General features: G+C 44.2%; 1 protein-coding gene across 1 annotated transcript in view; it reads right to left on the bottom strand.

Moving 5' to 3' along the window:
* SMAGP (small cell adhesion glycoprotein) overlaps positions 1–19400 on the bottom strand; it is a 73540-nt gene that overhangs the window by 53622 nt on the left and 518 nt on the right. Inside the window, exon 2 of the mRNA XM_033938585.1 lies at positions 19236–19335. The gene's annotated coding sequence lies outside the window, so the exon portion shown is untranslated. The remainder of the gene's footprint in view (positions 1–19235; positions 19336–19400) is intronic.

Raw genomic sequence — 19400 nt, 5'->3', positions numbered from 1 at the left:
TGGACGAAAGGAAAAGAAATGCAGTACTACAGGAAATGCCGCAAGCAGCCGCAAAAGGTCACAGCAGCCATTTTAGAAGACTATCACATGAAGACAGGAATGAGAGGGCTGCACCCCTGCCATGAAGACCCTGCTAGACTACCAGGTACCTCAGTAGGCCCAGGGGAGGGAGGGAAGAGAGGTGCAGAGACCTGCAAGGACGGAAGAGAGAGTGAGAGATCTAAATATCTCAAACTCACTTCTCTACCCATTGCGGCTCTTTGTAAATCTTGGGTCAAATATTTTTGAATTGGCTCTTTGCTTTAAAAAGGTTGCCGATCCCTAACCTAGGAAGTTAGTGATGGAGCAGGAAACATCCCCAGATGCTGCCCAGATTCAAAATGACAGCCCTGACTGAGCACTAGTTCTGCAGCACTACTGTTAGGCCTAAAATTGCCAAATAAGAAACAGATTGAAAATAGATTGACAAAGTGACTCAAATGTTCTCCCCATGTATTTCTAGTACTTTACATCATAAATAAAGGTTAATTAAAAAAAAAAAAAAAAAACACCACCACAAAACCCCAAAGAATAGAAGATAATGACTTTTCTCAGTGCTTCTTTAGAGCCAAGAGTGGTCTTGGAGAGCAGCAGATGCCCCTCTCCACAAAAACAGAAGGTTAGGAATTACAAGCTGGTTAGACTGACCTCTGTGGTGAGTAAATTAATAGCAACACTTCTAAAATTAGAGAGGATGAGGTTTCTGAAATCTAATGGATTGCAAAACCTGAGACAGTATGATTTTACTAGAGGTAGATTTTCCAGATGAATCTAATTTCTTTGATTGAGTGACCGGAGAATTGTATTAAGGGAGAGTGCTGTACTTAGATTTCAAGAAAGTCTTAGATTATGGTTATGTATAAGTGACATATAAATTATTTATTTATATTTTATTTTCTTATATACAGCTTCAATTAAAAACAGTTTACATTCAGGTACCCTAAGTATTTCTCCCTATCTGTCCAGGTGAGTTCACAATCTGTATAAGCCTAGAGTGATCAACTAGATTAGAAACTGATTACAGTAGGTGCAAGACAAAGGGTAGTGATAAAGGGAGTTCACTCTGAGGAAAGGGTGCTGTAGGGACTGATCCTTAGTCCTTTATTTTAGTGAGCATTATACAGATCGCGCCGCGTTGTGGGGGGTTGTAACACCCCACATTTTACTGAAAACTTCACTTTTTTTCTAAAAAACAAGGAAACAGTTAAGTTTCCAGTAAAATGAGGGCGGTTACAACCCAAACCCCCCACAACGCTGCCGCGAGCTGTATTAAGTAAAGTGGGGGGGGGGGGGTTCCCCAGCAAAAATCCCCGTCGAAGCCCCTAAAAACACTCTTTTTCTTCGGCGCGTGCTTCCATCTTGCGCTCAGTTGTTGGCGCGCGCCTTTGTCTTCCGCGGTTTTGTCTATGAACCCCTCTTTGCAGATGATACCAAAATCTGCAATAGGTTAGACACCCCTCATGGTATGGCTAACGCAAGGGGGTATTTAGTGAAACTTAGTCCAGAATTTGACAGTTAAGATATAATGCTAAAAACCCAGGGTCATGCATGTGTTATGTTATACAGGTTCTTCTTTTCTGACTTTATTCAGTTCAAGGACCAATTACAAAATCAAGAGACCAGGCCAATTAACTCAGGAATTACAATAGCTAGGACAGATAACTTCTATGCATTATAGATTAATCTAGTATTTTGGAACAAAAATGATTTTAATAACTTTCTGAATCTACAACATGACCACAGATGCAAAAGGGAGATGATTCAAGTTTCAAGTTTATTTTATAATTTGATTAATTGCCTATTCCAAATTCTAAGCGATATACAAGTCAGCAAAATACATAATTAAAATAAACATACATAACTAACAAAGGGACTAAGTCTACAAAACATAATAAAAAACACTTTTTCAAAAACAATGAAACAAAAGGCAAGGAAAGGAAAGAAATACAATCTAATTAATATAGGAGCAAACAATTAGGGGTTGAAAACAGCAGGAAGAGAAAGACAAAACTGATTAAAAAGGTTTAAAAATAAACCGAAGAGCAGATTTACCCCCAGCTCTGCCTTTGTGAATGGCCACAAGGAAATTACATACCTTGAAACATGCTAGTTCAGGGGTAGGCAATTCCGGTCCTTGAGAGCCGGAGCCAGGTCAGGTTTTCAGGATATCCACAATAAATATGCTTGAGATAGATTTGCATCTCAAGGAGGCAGTGCATGCAAATCCATCTCGTACATATTCATGGTGGATATCCTGAAAACCTGACCTGGCTCTGGCTCTCGAGGACCGGAATTGCCTACCCCTGTGCTAGTTGGTATTTGATAAGAGCCTATTTGCATATATGCAAAGTTATGCACTTGCATGCATTAATGACTATAGTAGCGGCATTTGTTTGCATTCTTAGTATCTAAAACTAGGTGGTTCCTTATAAAATGACTCCCTTAATGCATGATATGTGTATAGAAAGTTTCTTGATTTTTTAAAGTCTTTTCAAGTATTTCATTACATACAATCTGGAAAGGTCACAGAACTGTGCCCCCTGTTTGCTCTAAGCTGAGCAGGAGTCCTCCAACTGCACTGTGGCCAGGGCATGGTGCTTCGTCAATATTGTGTTTTCAATCACTGGAGAGTCCAGCAGAGCTTGCCTATCTCTCTCTATTGAAAACATTACAGTGAAGCAGCGCCCCCCACTGACAGGACTATAGGTGAAGGACTCCCATTCAACTTAAGAGGGAACAGTGACTATGACAGTACTGGTTTCCTTACTGGATGCTAGTAGAACCAGTTCAGATAGAGGCAAAGCCATGCTCCTCATCTTATTTGTTTTGTCTGCAGCATTTCTTGCAGTTCTCAATTAATTGCTATCATTTGGTCAATTTCAGGCTTTTCAGGTCAGCTTTGGTTTGGGTCTCCTCATATTTGGTGGACGGATCACATGCTTCACTTTCCCTGGTTCTATGCATCTCTCTGGGGCTCCTTCTTCCTTCTCATCTTCTTTCTATTTTTATCTTTGAATATATGAATGATGTTCTTTTTCTCAAAGGTGCTTTAGTTTGGATTGTGAGCCTGTTCGGGACACAAAGTGACGTCCAAAGTGCCTAATACATTTCGTTTTGTAAACCACTTAATACTCATGTACAGGGGTAGGCGATTCCGGTCCTCGAAAGCCACAGGCTGGTCAGGTTTTCAGGATATCCACAATGAATATGTATCTTTAAAAAGATACATCTTTAAAAAGAAAACTCTTGAGTTTGCTCTTAAATTTTTCCAAATTCTTTTCCTCTCTTAAGTAAATTTGGAGTGAATTCCATGTCTGAGGCGCCGTGATAGTAAAGACAGATTGCCGTCGAGTGTTGATAATTTTAACAGAAGGAATGACCAATAGATGTTGGTCATTTGATCTCAATAATCTAGAAGAATTATACGGTATCAATGCTTTATAAATAAAAGCTGGGGTTTTAAATGTAAGAGATTTAAATGTAAGCAAACATACTTATATAGAATACGATGAGACACTGGAAGCCAATGAGCTTTTTGAAGTAAAGGGGTTACATGATCAAACTTCTTTGCTTTCATAATAAGTTTAATGGAAGCATTCTGGATGATCTGCAGCTGCCTAATTTCCTTTTGCGCCATTCCCTTAAATAAAGCATTGCAATAGTCAATTTTTGAGATAATCATTGAATGAATTAGTATATTCAATGATTTTGGACATAAAAATTTGAATGATTTTGGACATAAAAATTTGGATATTGAGCGAATTTGGCGAAGTCTAAAAAAGGTAGCTTTGACAACATGGCTAATATGGTCATGGTAGGTTAATTTTTCATCAAAAATAACCCCTAAAATTCTAATTTTATTTATTTGCTTAAGGGTAACACCTTTGATGGAAATTGGAAAGGTGAGTTTATGATTATCTTTCCAAGGGAAGAGCATATTTGTTTTATTGATATTGAGGGATAGTCTATTGGTGTCAAGCCATAAGTGAATCTGTTTTAATTTCTCATTAATAGCTGATATTTCAGAAGAACTGTTGGGGTCAAGTGGATGTAAAAGCTGTATATCATCCGCATAAGCAAATACGGAGAAGCAAATAGACTGGCAAAGAGTCATGAGAGGTGCAAGAAATATATTGAACAGAAGAGGAGAAAGAATAGAACCTTGTGGAATACCATACGTAACTGTAAAACTAGCAGAGGTTCTATTGTTAAAGGATACTATTGAAGAACGATTGTCTAAGTAAGATCTAAACCAAAGCAGGACCTGATCCGTGATGCCGATAGATTGGAGTCTATCTATTAAGAGATTGTGATCAATTGTATCGAATGCTGACGAAAGATCAATTGAAATCAAAAGAACAGATGAGTGATGATCCAGGTGGTAGAGTATAGAAGTTGACATACCAATCAGAGAATGTTCAGTTGAGTGATATTGTCGGAAACCCATTTGATTAGGGTGTAAAATATTTGTTTGTTCTATAAAGTTTGATACTTGGTTAAATACTATTTTCTCCGTTAGTTTTGCCAGATATGGGATATTTGAAATTGGCCTATAATTTGATTTCTCTTCAGTACTTATTTTTTGGTCTTTAATAATAGGACAAATAGTTGTTGTCTTCCAAGCCATAGGCATAAGGCTTTGCTGTAAGCTTTCGTTGATTAGAAAAAGTATTGAAGGGCCAAAAATATCAAAATACCGCTTGAGAATAAAAGGAGGAATTGATTCAGATTGTGTATCCTTTGTGTTAATAGTCTTAATAAGAGATTCAAGTTCTTCAAGAAAAGGAAGATGAAATTGTCCTGTTGGGCTGCCGCGTGAGCGGACTGCTGGGCACGATGGACCTCGGGTCTGACTCAGTGGAGGCATTGCTTATGTTCTTATGTTATGTTCAGTAGCTCTTGATCATTCATCATCTGTCTATTCATAGTAAAGCTTTCCCTAATGTTTTTTACTTTCTCCATAAAGTAAGTTGCAAGTTCTTGAACTGTAGGCAGAGGATTAGAAGATTGAACTTGATTTTTAACAGTAGGAGCCACCGACTTTAAAATATTGTAGAGCATAGAAACATTTTTCCAGAATATAAAAATTGATATTGAAAAGATAGCTGTCTGGAGATTTCAACAGAAATTTTTTTTTTTTTCTTCCAAAAACCCATGACGACTCAAGTGGCTCCCTTGCATGATTCATCCAAACTTTTTACCCCCCCCCCCCCCGATAAAAAAAAAAATCATACTGGCCCCCTTGCACCTCCCACCCTCAAACCACCCAAAAATATTCATGCTGGTCCAATGACTTCCCTACAACCCCCCTCTACCTCCCCCACACAAAGATGTCCTTCACAACTCCTCACAATTCTTCCTATTTAAAAAAAAAAATCCAGTTTCCCGAGTGTCCACCACCAGACTCTCACTCTCCCCCACCTCTACAGATGGGTGTCATATCCAGTCGTCACTCCTGCCTTTGGCACTGCCACCTTTCAAAATGGTGGTCCATGACCCCTTTTGGTACATTCCAATACACCACTAGAGTGCTTCTGAGCACTGTCTTATTTGACACACTGATCCCTAGCACTATTAAGGGTCACATGCCACTATTTTGAAAGACTGCAACACTTCTGCATTAAGTGGAGAAGAATTGGAAAATCTAGATGGGTTTGGCAGGAGTTTCGACTGTCTTGGGCAAATTATGGAGAATTACACAATCATTAATTAGGCAGGTAATTGTACATGCACATAATAACTAATTCCATGGTGTGTAAATTTCACATGCAGTTTGCATAAATGTATTTATGTCTTCAAAAGAGAGTATTAATTCCATCTCCAGTAATTGCAATGAAAATAATGCGAAGGAACTTTTCTGTGGTATCTGCAGGGAACAGTCTTTATATTCACTGTGTGTTAATTTTTGTTGTTTGTGTTGTTAAGTGCAAAACCTTATTGTGCTTTATTAATAAACAGGTTTATTTCAGGCCCTTCCATACAACGCATTAACTGAATGCCATTTATTGAGAATGGGGCTCAGGACCACTGGGTGGTCAATGAAAGCTCACAAGACAAGTCAGGGTTCTTCCAAGCCTTGACAGTGGCTATGGAGGAGTTAACAAATGATGTATTGATGTAAAGAAACAGCAGATTGTACGGGAGGGTTCCCTGAATCTTTGCTCCGATTAGGCATAGAAGAAAAAGGTAAAAAAAAAAAAAGAAAGTAAGCTGTCAATCAATATGAAAATCTCCAGATCATGCCTTCAACATGTCTCACATAGAAGCCATCTTGATCCCAAAGAAAGATTAGGTTCTTATCTCAATAATATTCTCTTGTAAATGTGTCTAGTGGTTCTGAACCATAGGGTTTTGCATCTAAACCCACAAATTGCTTGCAGAAAACTGTCAATCTTTTCAATTGCATCTCCTTCCCAGGGAGCTGCTCCTGCACCCTCAGTTCGTACAAAAGCGATCAAATAGCATTGTAATGAAAAACATAACTGAAGGAGGGAAATGGGGAAGAATCCCCAACAGTACAATTCTGTTCTGCTCTGTAACATTACCAACAAACATTCAAGCAGCTGCTATAAAAACACAGAAATCTTGTGCAATCAACACTAATCTTATAGAAAGCTCAAAGTTATGCGCATGTCCCGCTATCCAGCAAAGACTTGAAGCAGGCTATACACTCTCAAGAAATGTTCCCTTTAAATTTTTTTTCAGCTCACCTGAAGACAAAGATCTGTCTAGAACTGATTTCAAGACAGAAGGCAGGTGAAGCCCATATACAGGGTGGGGCTTCAAGACTACTAGACATCTACAAGATTATTAAGTTAAGAACCTAATCTGTCTCTCTAGTGCAGGGGTGTCAAAGTTGGTCCTCGAGGGCCACAGTCCTGCCGGGTTTTCAGGATTTCCCCAATGAATATGCAAGAGATCTATTTGCATGCACTGCTTTCATTGTATACTAATAGATCTCATGCATATTCATTGGAGAAATCCTGAAAATCCGACAGGATTGTGGCCCTCGAGGACCGACTGACACCTGTGCTCTAGTGCAGGGGTAGGCAATTCCGGTCCTCGAGAGCTGGAGCCAGGTCAGGTTTTCAGGATATCCACAATGAATAGGTTTGAGATGGATTTGCATGCACTGCCTCCTTGAGATGCAAAGCTATCTCATCCATATTTATTGTGGATATTCTGAAAACCTGACCTGGCTCCGGTTCTCGAGGACCGAATTGCCTACCCCTGCTCTAGTGCAACGTGTCTAGTGGTCCTGAACCATAGGGACGTACCAAAGCAGTCCCCAGAGTCTTAGGGCAGTCCCATGGAGTCTGCCTTCAGAACGGAGTTTCTGAAAGCGGAGTTTTCCCTGGCTGCCACATCCACCCTATAGAACCTTGGGTGAGACAGCCCTAGTCTCTGCCCATGAGGTAGTAATTCCTCTGGTAGAGTGAGCTTTTTTATGTGATTGGCGGCTGCTTACTGAAGTCCACATACACAGAAGAAATAGCCATTTTAATCTATCAGGAAAACGAGGCTTTAGATGCCAGCCTCCCTTTCTTGGCATGACAAGTCAGAACAATAAGATGATCTGAGATGCAAAACTCATTGGTAACTTCAAGGTACCTGAGGAGAGTCCGCTTGACATCCAGCAAATGTAAAGCCTGTTCTTTTCCTTCGACACTGTAGGGTAGAAAACAGGCAAGCAGACCTCCTGATTAATATAGAAGGCTGAGACAACTTTTGGTAAAAAGAATGGAACTGTGCATAAGGAGAGCCCTGCTTCTGTAATTTTGAGGAATGGCTCCTTGCAGAAAAGAGCTTCCAACTCTGTGACTTGTCTTTCCAATGTAAACAACACCATCTTAACTGTAAGATCCAGAAGGAAGCCTCCTTTAAGGGCTCATTATCGAGGTCCACAGAGACCCTGCAAAATGGTGTTAAGATTCCAGGAAGGGAAATGGGGACGCACTGGAGAGCGCAACTGAAAAGCCTCTTTAAATGAACCAGACATCTGGGTGAGAGGCCAGGGAGCTTCTGTCTCCCGTGCTTGGAAACAGGAAAGGCCTGCTACTTGCACTTTCAGAGATTTGGCCAGACCCTTCTGAAGTCCTTCCTGCAAAAAGTCCAAGACTACTGAAATTGGAGCACACCAGCACCGAAAGGACTTCTAGGCCTTAGCATAGGATGCCACCGTCAACAGCTTCTTAGCTCTGAGCACAGTGGCGATGACTATGTCCGAATAACCCTTGCTTGTCAGGGCTGCAAGCTCAAGAGCCATGCCGCAAGCCTAAAGTGTTTCGGATTCTTGATAGGTATAGGTCTTTGAGTGAGAAGGTCCACTTGGGCAAGTAGTCTGAGGTCTTGGTCCCTCTGGAGATGGACTAAGTCCACATATCACGGCCTGTGGGGCCTATTGGGCTCCACAAAGACTACTAACCCAGGATGACTCACAATCTTGTGAATGATTCGACCAAGCATGAGCCATGGGGGAAGCATGTATATAGAAGAGTTCATTCTTCAGCCACAGTTGAACTAATGTGGCCAACCCTTCACTTCTAGGCTTGCATCTTTGGCTATAAAAGCGAATCGTCTTTTGTGCTTGTTGCCAAGGCCATCAGATCAATCTGTGGAGGCACTCACTGGGGAAATATGGTGTTGAATGCCCAGCTGGACCAAAACATTACCCAGGTCAAGCGTCTGCTAACTGAGAAAGTTAGCCTACACATTTTCCACTCCTGCTATGTGTGTGGTTGAGCCCGCTAATGAGTTTCTGCCCACCAAAAAAGGAGTTGAGCCTCTAGGTGTCAACTGGGCGCTTCTGGTGACTCCTTGCCTGTTGACATAGGCCACCGCTGTCGCATTGTCCAAGAAGACTGACTGCCTTGCCTTACAGAGACTTTTCCAGTGCCTGAAGCACTAGTCGAATGGCTCTGAGTTTCAGGAGATTTATGGTCCACTTCTGCTCTGCCCAGTGTCCAATAATCCTGAACTGGGTGTCCGCCTTAATCCTTAGGGCCAAGGCTTCAAATTGCCTCTTAAAGGAGCAAATCCACTTTATGGTCCCGAGATCCTTTAATATCACACCTCCTTTGCTAGGCAGGGATGTTTGCTTGGTGACCTGTGCCACCAGCAAATCTACCTTTGGCTGAACAAACAGCTTCTGGAAATCTAGAGCCATCGGGTAAAGCTTGAACATAGACTTAGTCACCTACAGGGACCTCTCTGGAGACTCCCAGTGGTACATGACCAGTTTTGTGATGTCCAGATGCAAGGAAAGGCATGCTGTTGGAGCAACAGAGCTGCTCATAATTGAACACTGATACAAGGGAGCTAGAGAAACTTCCAGCTTCAATTTCCTCAGCAAGGTGGAAATAATGCCCGAGAGTGCAGAGGCTTTGAAAAGCCAACACACTGTGGGGTCTTCCCCCTGATCCAGGGTCACTGCCACTTCTTGACCACCACTCTTATGTAAAGAGTCAGACTGTCAGCAAAACTTTATCCTGGGACAACAGTGGCATGGACTCGGACTTTCCATCCTCCCAGTCTGTCAAACTGAACCTTCTGGTCCAAGCCTGTGCCCTTGTCAGACCAGGCCGTATGCTGAGAGCTCCCCTGTGCCAACACAGTTCAACTAGGCATTCCATATGAGGTTCACAAAATCCAGGGTGAAGTCTTGCATTGGGGGTCTCGAGGACCCAGGCAGGTACACCCTGCCAGTCCTCCTGGAACTGTGAACCCCATGTGCCTGAACTTGGCCAATGCAGGCTGGAAAGGGTCTCTTCCACTGGAAACACACCTCCTGCAGATCCCTAATCCTGGAAGATTCAGAGGAGCCCAAGGCTCCTGTCCCTCCAGTACACGCAGGTCATAGACATTCCTCAGTCATCTGTCCAGCGCAAACCTGGCATAATTTATGGGTAGGAAGGTCTGAGGGGAACAGCCCTGTCAAGTTTAAGCAAAACTGAGGGCTTTTGAGGCAGACAGGGCTTTGGGGGGGGGGGGGGAAGGAGTTTAAAAATCCAAGCTGGCTGACACCAACAAAATTATACCAAAAATGGCCTATAGAGACTTCCCTTGAGGACAAAAACCACAGGGAAAGGGGTTTTAGAAGAGGGGAACCTAGGCTCTGGGTGCAGAAACTTTCAAATTTAACTTTTCAAGAACCCCTTCCTCCAATTTTCCCCATAGGCTATAATAGCCTTACTCAATGTACCATGTGGTGCTTGCCTGCTTTAGCACATAATTCAGCTGGAACAAATGGGAGAAGAAATCTGCCTCACAGAGTTGCTGGATGAACCTGGTCTTCAGGCTGCCAATTGGACTGAACCTGAACCCTTGGAAAACTTCGTCTTAAAGGGGGGGGGAGGAGGAGACCATGCAGCCAGCCCAATATTAATCCTGGTCAAGCCGAGGAGCTGCCAAACAGCCTGTGCTCAAGCTCCTGAATAAATCAGGGATGTGAGCAGCTACGCAGGAGACAGCCCCTGAGCTTCAAAAATACAAAAGCAGGCTGGCTAGCTAGGTGTCCCCAAGAGCTGATCCTGCTAGCAGCAGACCTCCGCAATGCAGGTCTGTTTCTTCTCCCAGGCAGAGGACCCAACAAGTGGAAATTCTAGACACCAAGCCTCCAATAAAACATTTTGAAAAAATACCTGAAAATAATAAAACCGCAGAGCAGAAACACTTCTGAGCAACATGTTTGCAAAAAACAAACTGAGGGAGCAGGACCAGCTCCCTGGGAAGGAGATGGAGTTGAAAAGATGATTGACAGTTTTCTGCAAGCAATTTGCAGGTTCAGATGCAAAACCCTATGGTTCAGGACCACTAGACATTGCACTAGAATTTCAAATACAAATTCAGTAAAAGTGTATAACAAAGAATTTGGGCTACCCTGGAACAGCCCCTCCTCCACTACAAAAAAAACAACAACAAAAAACTACTACTTGACTCGGTCGAATAAGCCTGGAGAGAGACTTGTCCCACTGGATGCATCAGCAAGTTTGGAATCTTCAAGAAGTGGCAGGCAGACCCACTATGCTAAACATGGCAGAGAAAAGGAGAGAAAGCTGCATTGGGGAAGGGAGAAGTGAGATGTTGAATATGGGAAGGAGGGAGAGAATGATACAACAGATGTTAACTTTTAATGTAGTTATTGTAGTTTTTTGAAATTTACATCCACTATCTTTATATTTTGCACCGTACAGGGGGATATCACTTTCTCAGTATGGAAGTACAGAGGGACACACACACTGAACTCTCTGAATAGGTACAATTTACTATCATGGTAAAAGAGTAACAATCCACAGTTTGATGCATGCTATCTAATGGACTGTGCAGGTGTATCAAGACAAAAAAGGTACAGTCTAGAAGAAAAATAATGTGTCTGAACACTTCATGTCCCAATTGGGGACAGGTATGTTGGACCACCCAAGTTGCATTCTAGGGTAAAGGATATCATTTCCATTGTAAAGGGATATCCGAATCCTAAATGTGAAAATAGACAGTGTAATACAATTTATATGACCATTAAGAAAACCTCATGACAAAAACAAATCGAAGGACAGAATCAGGAACAATTAGTCCATATTATCGTTTACTTCATTGGCTGCCTTTGGAGGCAAGAGTATTATTCAAATTTTCCTGTATCTGCTTTAAGCTGATATCGGGATTGTCTCCTCTTTTTGTGTTGCATAGACCATCAAGAGAAACTAGAAACTTCTACTTAGTTGCTTATCCAAAAATTAATGGGTGTAGATAGGACCTTAGCATTTCAAGCTGGTAGGCAACAATCTTGGTTAGGTAAATGTATTCAGCAAGCTATGTTATCCTATTGCTGTTTTCGGAACTTAATTAAGACCACTTTGTTCGATAAGTTTATTACTTAGTGAGTTTTATTATTGAAATTCTATTTTACAAATATTTGTATTTTTTACTGTATTATTGTATTTCGCGGACTGTCCAGCTCTTTTTAGTGTAAACCGCCTAGAACTTTTGGTTATGGCGGTATAAAAGAATAAAGTTTATTTGGGATGGGGATTTTGGTTACGGGGAAAGATCCTGTGGCATGTTTTAGAATTAGGGCAGAAAAGAGTAAGGTAGTCAGACACACTGAGAACCAACTTTCTGAACATAGGCATACACCTTTCCAGCCTCTCAATAATTCAATGGTAGTTCAGGTCATAGAAGTAAAAGACTTAAAACAGACCATAGAGAGGCTCAAATGCTTGAGTAAAATGGGTTAAATTACTGTGAAAAGTTTGCATAAGAGCACTGCTATGCTTGTGCCACTGGACGTCCAGTGGCCCAAGAAGTACCTTTTCCTTTGGGGTGGGAAAAGAAGAACCACACAGAATGCAGTACATGATGGCACTGTATCAATACATTAATGCCTGGGAAAAGAAAGAATGCCAGGCACTTTCCCGGATGTTACCTGCATTGCACCTAAATGATAGAAAGGTGCCACCTGTGTTCTCCATGGTAAGTGGGAACCACACTGCCCGCCTCTCATAGCAGGGGGAAGAGTTCACATAGAACCTGGGTTAACTAACAACTTGCATTAATACCTTTTATGTTACAGGAAAAGAACTACTCAGCTCTTGTGGTGCCAAGAGCTGATCTGCGGTAGTATTGTGGAGGGAAGACCCTAAGACCGATACTTCCCCCAAAATGGAAGGGTACTTGTGCACTTGTACAATTGGCTATACCATTCACACTAGCTTTTGAGAAAAATCAGAGTGAGACACACAGTAGAGTTAAACGAAATACACTAAGCACTTCTTTTGATGATAGCATATATATAAATGCTATAGGGGTTCCCCAATAAGTTTAAAGCCAGAAACCAAATAGTATCAGGATTTGAGGCACTTTTTTGATGCGTTACAATAAATAAAAATGTAGACAGAGGTTCATAAACTATACAAGGGATGCGGTAAAAAGTACAGCTGAACAACTTGATGTCACCAGCCAAATGGCTTGGGAAAATAGAATGGTTTTAGACATAATGTTAGCAGAAAAAGGGGAAGTATTTTCATTCCCAATAACATAGCATCTGATGGAGCAATCACTAAGGCTTTGCAAGGTTTAAACAAGAGTATTCAGGTATAGATATCTTACTCACAGGATGGCTGGATGCCTGGTTTGGAAATTGGAAAGGGGTGGTAATAAATGCACTCACTTCATTAATTGTGGTACTAATATCTCTAGGGTGTTGTATAATTCTATGTGTGAGAAGTATGACACAAAAGCTAAAAGAAACTGCAATTAAACAAATGACACTGAAAACACAGGAGTCGGTATGTAATCTGCTCCTATTAAGAGGAGAAAAAGAAGAAATGAGAGCGAATCATCTGTACATGAAAATTTGGTAAAAGTGATGTTATTACAACAGAGAATTAATAAACTCCCTGATAATGGGAATCAAGTAGAGGTAATGTTATCAGAACTGAAAGCAGTTCATTACAATAAAATAATGCAAAATTAACATAAGTATGAAAAAAGAAATTGTGAGACATTAAAATACTAATATATTTTCTAACAGCGTTAATTGTTGCAAGATAATACAAAGGGGTAAACACATTGAAGGATATAACAATTACATTTAACCAGGTGTGATAAACCAAAAACAGAGAGAACACAACTAAAATATATTACTAATACATATAATTCTAATAGGGCAAGAGTGTCATAATAAATACCCTGGGGAGGTAACATTATACAAATAAGGATATATTAATAAGTGGTAATAAAAACTAAATGAAATACTGGTAAAATTCCAACAGAAGGAATTTGTTTAACACTGTGCACATAACAGTAAGAAGTATTGCTGACTCAAAAGGTGGGAGGGGGAGCATTCCTGGGACACAGAATACATGCCTACAGTGAAGTGAACATTGAATTAGAGGTGTCAGCAGAACTAACCACAAGGACTATTACTTAATAATTTGATCTAAGCATGACACGTGAGGGGCAAGCATGTGAGGGGAGGAGGGAGTGCCCAAATATGGGCAACTGTAAATATGGTCGGGGTCTAGAGAATAAGGAGAATGGGAAAAAGTAATTAGGGGCATAGAGACAGAAGTACCGTATTTTCACATAGATAACGCGCACCCGTGTAAAACGCGCACACGGGTATAGCGCGCGGAAAACACAAATTTATGTACAGAAATTTTTATATAACGCGCACACCCGTATACCGCGCATGCTGCCCGACTCTCCTTTTGCCCGCCCCGACTCTCCTCTGGCCACCCCGACTCTCCTTTCGCCCGCCCCGACTCTCCTCTCCCCCTTGAAGTCCTGTCCCCACCCTGAAAACCTGATGCCCCCCCCCCCCCCCCGACGTCCGATTCACCCCAACGCAGGACCGCTCGCACCCCCACCCCGAAGGACCACTCGCACGCACTCCCACCCGCACCCCCACCCTGAAGGACCGCTCGCACCCCCACAGCCTCCCGACCCCCCCATCACGTAGAAGCTCCTACCGGTGTCCTGCTGCTTTCTCTTGGCGGTCCCGGCCCTTCCGTGAGCCATGCGCCTGCGCTGCTTCCTCTTCCAGCGGTTCGCCCTTTCTCTAACGTCAAGCCCTCTTGCCCCGCCGACTCCCCGACACGATCTTGCCCCAGCCAACCGCGGCACCCCCGACACGATCGGGGCAAGAGGGAGCTCAAGCCCTCTTGCCCCAGCCAACCGCGGCACCCCCGACACGATCGGGGCAAGAGGGAGCTCAAGCCCTCTTGCCCCCGCCCCGGACACGATCAGGGCAAAAGGGAGCCCAAGCCCTCTTGCCCCGCCGACTCCCCAACTCCCCGACAATATCGGGCCAGGAGGGAGCGAAACCCTCCTGGCCACGGCGACCCCCTACCCCCACCCCGCACTACATTACCGGCAGGAGGGATCCCAGGCCCTCCTGCCCTCGACGCAAACCCCCTCCCCCCAATGACCGCCCCCCCCCCAATAAACCCCGCCCGCCCCCCCCAGCCGACCCGCGACCCCCCTGGCCGACCCCCACCCCCCTTCCCCGTACCTTTGTGTAGTTGGCCGGACAGACGGGAGCCAAACCCGCCTGTCCGGCAGGCAGCCAACAACGGAATGAGGCCGGATTGGCCCATCTGTCCCGACGCTCCGCCTTCTGGTGGGGCCTAAGGCGCCTGGGCCAATCAGAATAGGCCCGGGAGCCTTAGGTCCCTCCTGGGGGCGGGGCCTTGGGCACATGGTCGTTGGGGGGAGGGGGTTTGCGTCGAGGGCAGGAGGGCCTGGGATCCCTCCTGCCCGTAATGTAGTGCGGGGTGGGGGTAGGGGGTCGCCGTGGCCAGGAGGGTTTGGGCTCCCTCCTGGCCCGATATTGTCAGGGAGTTGGGGAGTCGGCGGGGCAAGAGGGCTTTGGCTCCCTTTTGCCCCGATCGTGTCGGGGGGGGGGGCAAGAGGGCTTGAGCTCCCTCTTGCCACGATCGTGTCGGGGGTGCCGCGGTTGGCTGGGGCAAGAGGGCTTGAGCTCCCTCTTGCCACGATCGTGTCGGGGGTGCCGCGGTCGGCTGGGGCAAGAGGGCGGGAGTGCGTGCGAGCGGTCCTTCAGGGTGGGGGTGCGGATGGGAGTGCGTGCGAGCGGTCCTTCAGGGTGGGGATGCGGGTGCGGATGGGAGCGCGTGCGAGCGGTCCTTGGGGGTGCGGGTGCATGCAAGCAGTCCTTCGGGGTGGGGGTGCGAGCGGTCCTGCGGCGGGGGGGGGTGAATTGGACGTCGGGGAGGGGGAAACTATGTAAAAAAAATTTTGTACAACGCGCTCACGCGTATACCGCACAAGGTTATGCACGGTTTGTAAAAACACGTATAACGCGCGCGTTATATGCGTGAAAATACGGTAGGTGTGACAGGATTTGAAAGGTTATGAACTGTACTGCCCTATCCAACAATGAGCAGACAGGCAGCAGGGGCTAAGATTGTACTTACTATATGTACAATGAATGTACTATGCCAAGTGTGTCCATTTTGTCATTTGTCTGTGCAGAGGCCACCCTTTTTGGCCAAAACATAAATAAATTTCACCAGTCTTACTTTATCCAGTAAGTCTCTGAATGTTTTTTCATCCTGTGGACAGCGTTTCTCACACTACTACTAATTATTTATTATAGTGCTACCAGATGTATGCAGCGCTGTACAGAGTCACAAAGACGGCAGTTCCTGCTGGAAAGAGCTTACAGTCTAAACAGATAAGATAGACAAACAGGATGTCATGGATACAGTTGAAAGGAACTGTTAATCTGCTGGTTGAATTGGTGGGCAGTAGTGCTGCCCGATTCGAACCAGGTGAATCGATTCAAATCAATTCAATTTTTTTAAAAAATTGGCCTCCCGATTCAATGGCCGACCCTTCCCCCATGCCTTCTAAAGCAGGAGCTGCAGCGCTGCCTCTTGCTGGCCGTCCGCTGCTGCTCCTGCTTGAGGGGGGAGGGTCGGTCAGAAAGGCATCCCCTAGCTTGCCCCTTCCTGTGTCCTTAGTGCCCCCTTCCTCCCTCCCCCCCCAAGCCGACCTGCACCAGCTGCATTTAATTACTTCCTGCCTTTCCCCGAAGCCACGCCAAAGCCTGCCTGCCGCCAAGCCGACCCGCTGCCGATTCCTCCTCCCCCCTCCCGGTCCAGCACCCGCCCGCCTGTCCGCGCGCCGCCACCGTTCGCCCACTATATTTACTTACAGCCCCGCTAGTGCCGCAAAGAAAGGAAGGGCCAGGCGCATACCCACAAGCCTTCTTCCGACGTCAATTCTGGCGTTGGAGAGAAGGTCCGGGATTGGCTGGCCCGGACCAGCTCCAGAAGGAAGATTTTAGACCAGACCTGGATTTCTGACAACTTCATGGTGCATTATGATTTCAGAAAGTAGAATCAGTACTATAAATTCAACAGCTTCTGGGAAATAAGTTCAAAATGAGGACTAACCAAAAATCCAGCTGTTATTGTTTTCTCTTGGTGTGAAAACCCTTTGGGATAAGGAGCTACCAGGATAAGCCTACACCTTTTTTGTGGCTTTTCTTTTCAACACTGGCTGCCTGCTTTAAGCATCTCCTTCACCTCACTTAACAGCTCTCACCATCCTTCAGTTCCAGAAAGATGCCCCCAAAATGTTTTATTATAGCTATAAACACATAATAGGCCCCATGCGAGGGAAGGCAAAGAAAATATTTATCTCATTTATGCTCACATGTCCATGTGATCATTTCACTGTTGCTAGCTATGCTGTTAACAAAATGATATACTTACATTACATTAGTGTTTTCTATCCCGCCAATACCTTCCAGTTCAAGGTGGTTTACAAAAAGAGTTGGCCTGGGCATTCCCAGGGAGCTTACAGTGTTAATAGAGTGAGCTTATACGAATTGATGACTAGCATGAGCAGTGGGTTTTGGGGGAGGGTTTATAAGGTTTTTGATTAGCTCATTTGACAAATTTTTTGAAAAGTATAGTTTTCAGTTGTTTCCTGAATGTTTTGTAGTTGGTCGTCTTGGTCAGTAGCTTAGAGAGGTGGCAGTCTATTTTCGCTAGTAGTTCGTCATATAGTTTTTTGCTTTGTACGCCTTTTGCTGGGGGATGGGTGAAGAGAGCCTGTGTTCTCCTTGGTCTTGAAGTGTTATTTCTGATCAGGTGTTTGTTTAGGTAGCTGGGACCAGATCCATTTAGGGCTCTGAAGAGGGTGCAAAAGAATTTATATTGTATGCGTGCTTGTATTGGGAGCCAGTGTGAGTCTTGGTAAGCAGTGGTAATGTGATCGTATTTTTTCAATGAATATATCAATCTAAGAGCTGTGTTTTGCACCGTTTGTAATTGTTTTAAAGTATAGGCGGGGCATGACAGGTATAGGCTGTTACAGTAGCCCAGGAGGCCCAGGATTAGTGCTTAGACCACAAGACTGAATTGTTCTTTGTTGAAGTATTTTCTGGGTTTTCTTAGGTTGTACATGGTTGCGAATGCCTTCTGGACTGTTTTGCTGATTTGAAGTTGTATGGTGCAGCCCTTGTCTATTATTATTCCCAGTAGTTTTAAGTTGGGTTGTAGGGGGTATAGGATGGAGTTTAATTCTAGGTTTGTTATGGAGAGTGTTTTGTTTTTTTTCTAGAAGTACTGTACATCAAGCTGAACATCCCCTTGGATGAATCTCTTCGTAAAAGCGGTTACTAAATCACATTAAATATAAGGACTAATGAATTAACATGTGCAACTGTTTGACTTGGCAATAAAGAAACTTCTAGTTTTTAAGATTAAATCTGCAATACCTAGCCTGGAGATGGCTCTCCTTGGTCTACATTTAACTCTCTTTTTCTACCTGGCTCAAGAACTACCCCGGCTCCTGGACAACCGAAAGCCGCAGCTAATGGTACTACTACTATTAATTATTTCTATAGCGCTACCACACGCACGCAGCGCAACACAAAGTCACAAAGGGCTAGATTCACAAAACAAATTGATCATGCACCGATCGGTTTGCAACCCGATTTTCCTCCGACCCAATTCACTAACCTCTGTGTCAATCCGATTCCGATCTGTGCATGCAAATGAGGGGAAATGAGCTGCAAAGTAGGAAAGACGTGATTCCCTAACAAAATTCAGGCACACCGACTGGGCTGGCCGATCCAAAAACAAGCGTCTGCCGAAGACCAGTCGCTTGTGCAAAAACCCTGCTCTCAGCCCCGATTCTGCCTTTTTGTCGCCCTGCTCAGCCCCGATTTTCCTGCCTTTTTACCGCCCTGCTCAGCCCCCGTTCCCTGCAGCGCAGCCCGTGGTTCTAACCCACAGGTTAAAACCACGGGATTGTGAGTAAAAGTGAAGTAAAAAAAAATAAAAAAGCAAGGACAGCAAACGCATACGCAGACCATCAGGCAAAGAAGATGATCTGCGCATGCGTCAGGATCGCTCAGTAGTGATCCATGCGGTGGGTGGGGGTAATTCCTCTGATCGCCCCCATTTGAATATTGTCCCAGCCTGAATTGGTCAGCCTGCCACCAATCGGTCACTATGGGGCAGGTTAGTGAATCGGGCCCAAACAGTCCTTGCTGGAAAGAGCTTACAATCTAAACAGGATGTCATGGATACAGTTAAGGGGAACGTTTAATCAGCGGGCTGGGTTGGAGGGCAGAGGAGTTGGGTTAAGGATTGAAAGCTATATGAAAAAGATGGGTTTTCAGTCTGCTTTTAAACAAGATACAGCACTATAACTTCTGCACCCACCTGAGCAAAGGCGAAGACTGGGCCTCGGCGCTGAAAGTCGGGAAGGGCACCGCCGGAGCGCTGAAGGCGTTTCCCTCGTGCGCTCACTTTTCCAGTTTCACTACATTGCAAAATAAATAATAATAAAAAAAAGAGGTTACCGGTTGCCTTTTCTCTCTCTTAACG

The sequence above is a fragment of the Geotrypetes seraphini genome, chromosome 3 (genome assembly GCF_902459505.1).
Source record: "Geotrypetes seraphini chromosome 3, aGeoSer1.1, whole genome shotgun sequence".
NCBI lineage: Eukaryota > Metazoa > Chordata > Amphibia > Gymnophiona > Dermophiidae > Geotrypetes > Geotrypetes seraphini.
The sequence above is the reverse complement of the archived record's forward strand: the minus strand, read 5'-3'. Positions and strand labels throughout refer to the sequence as shown.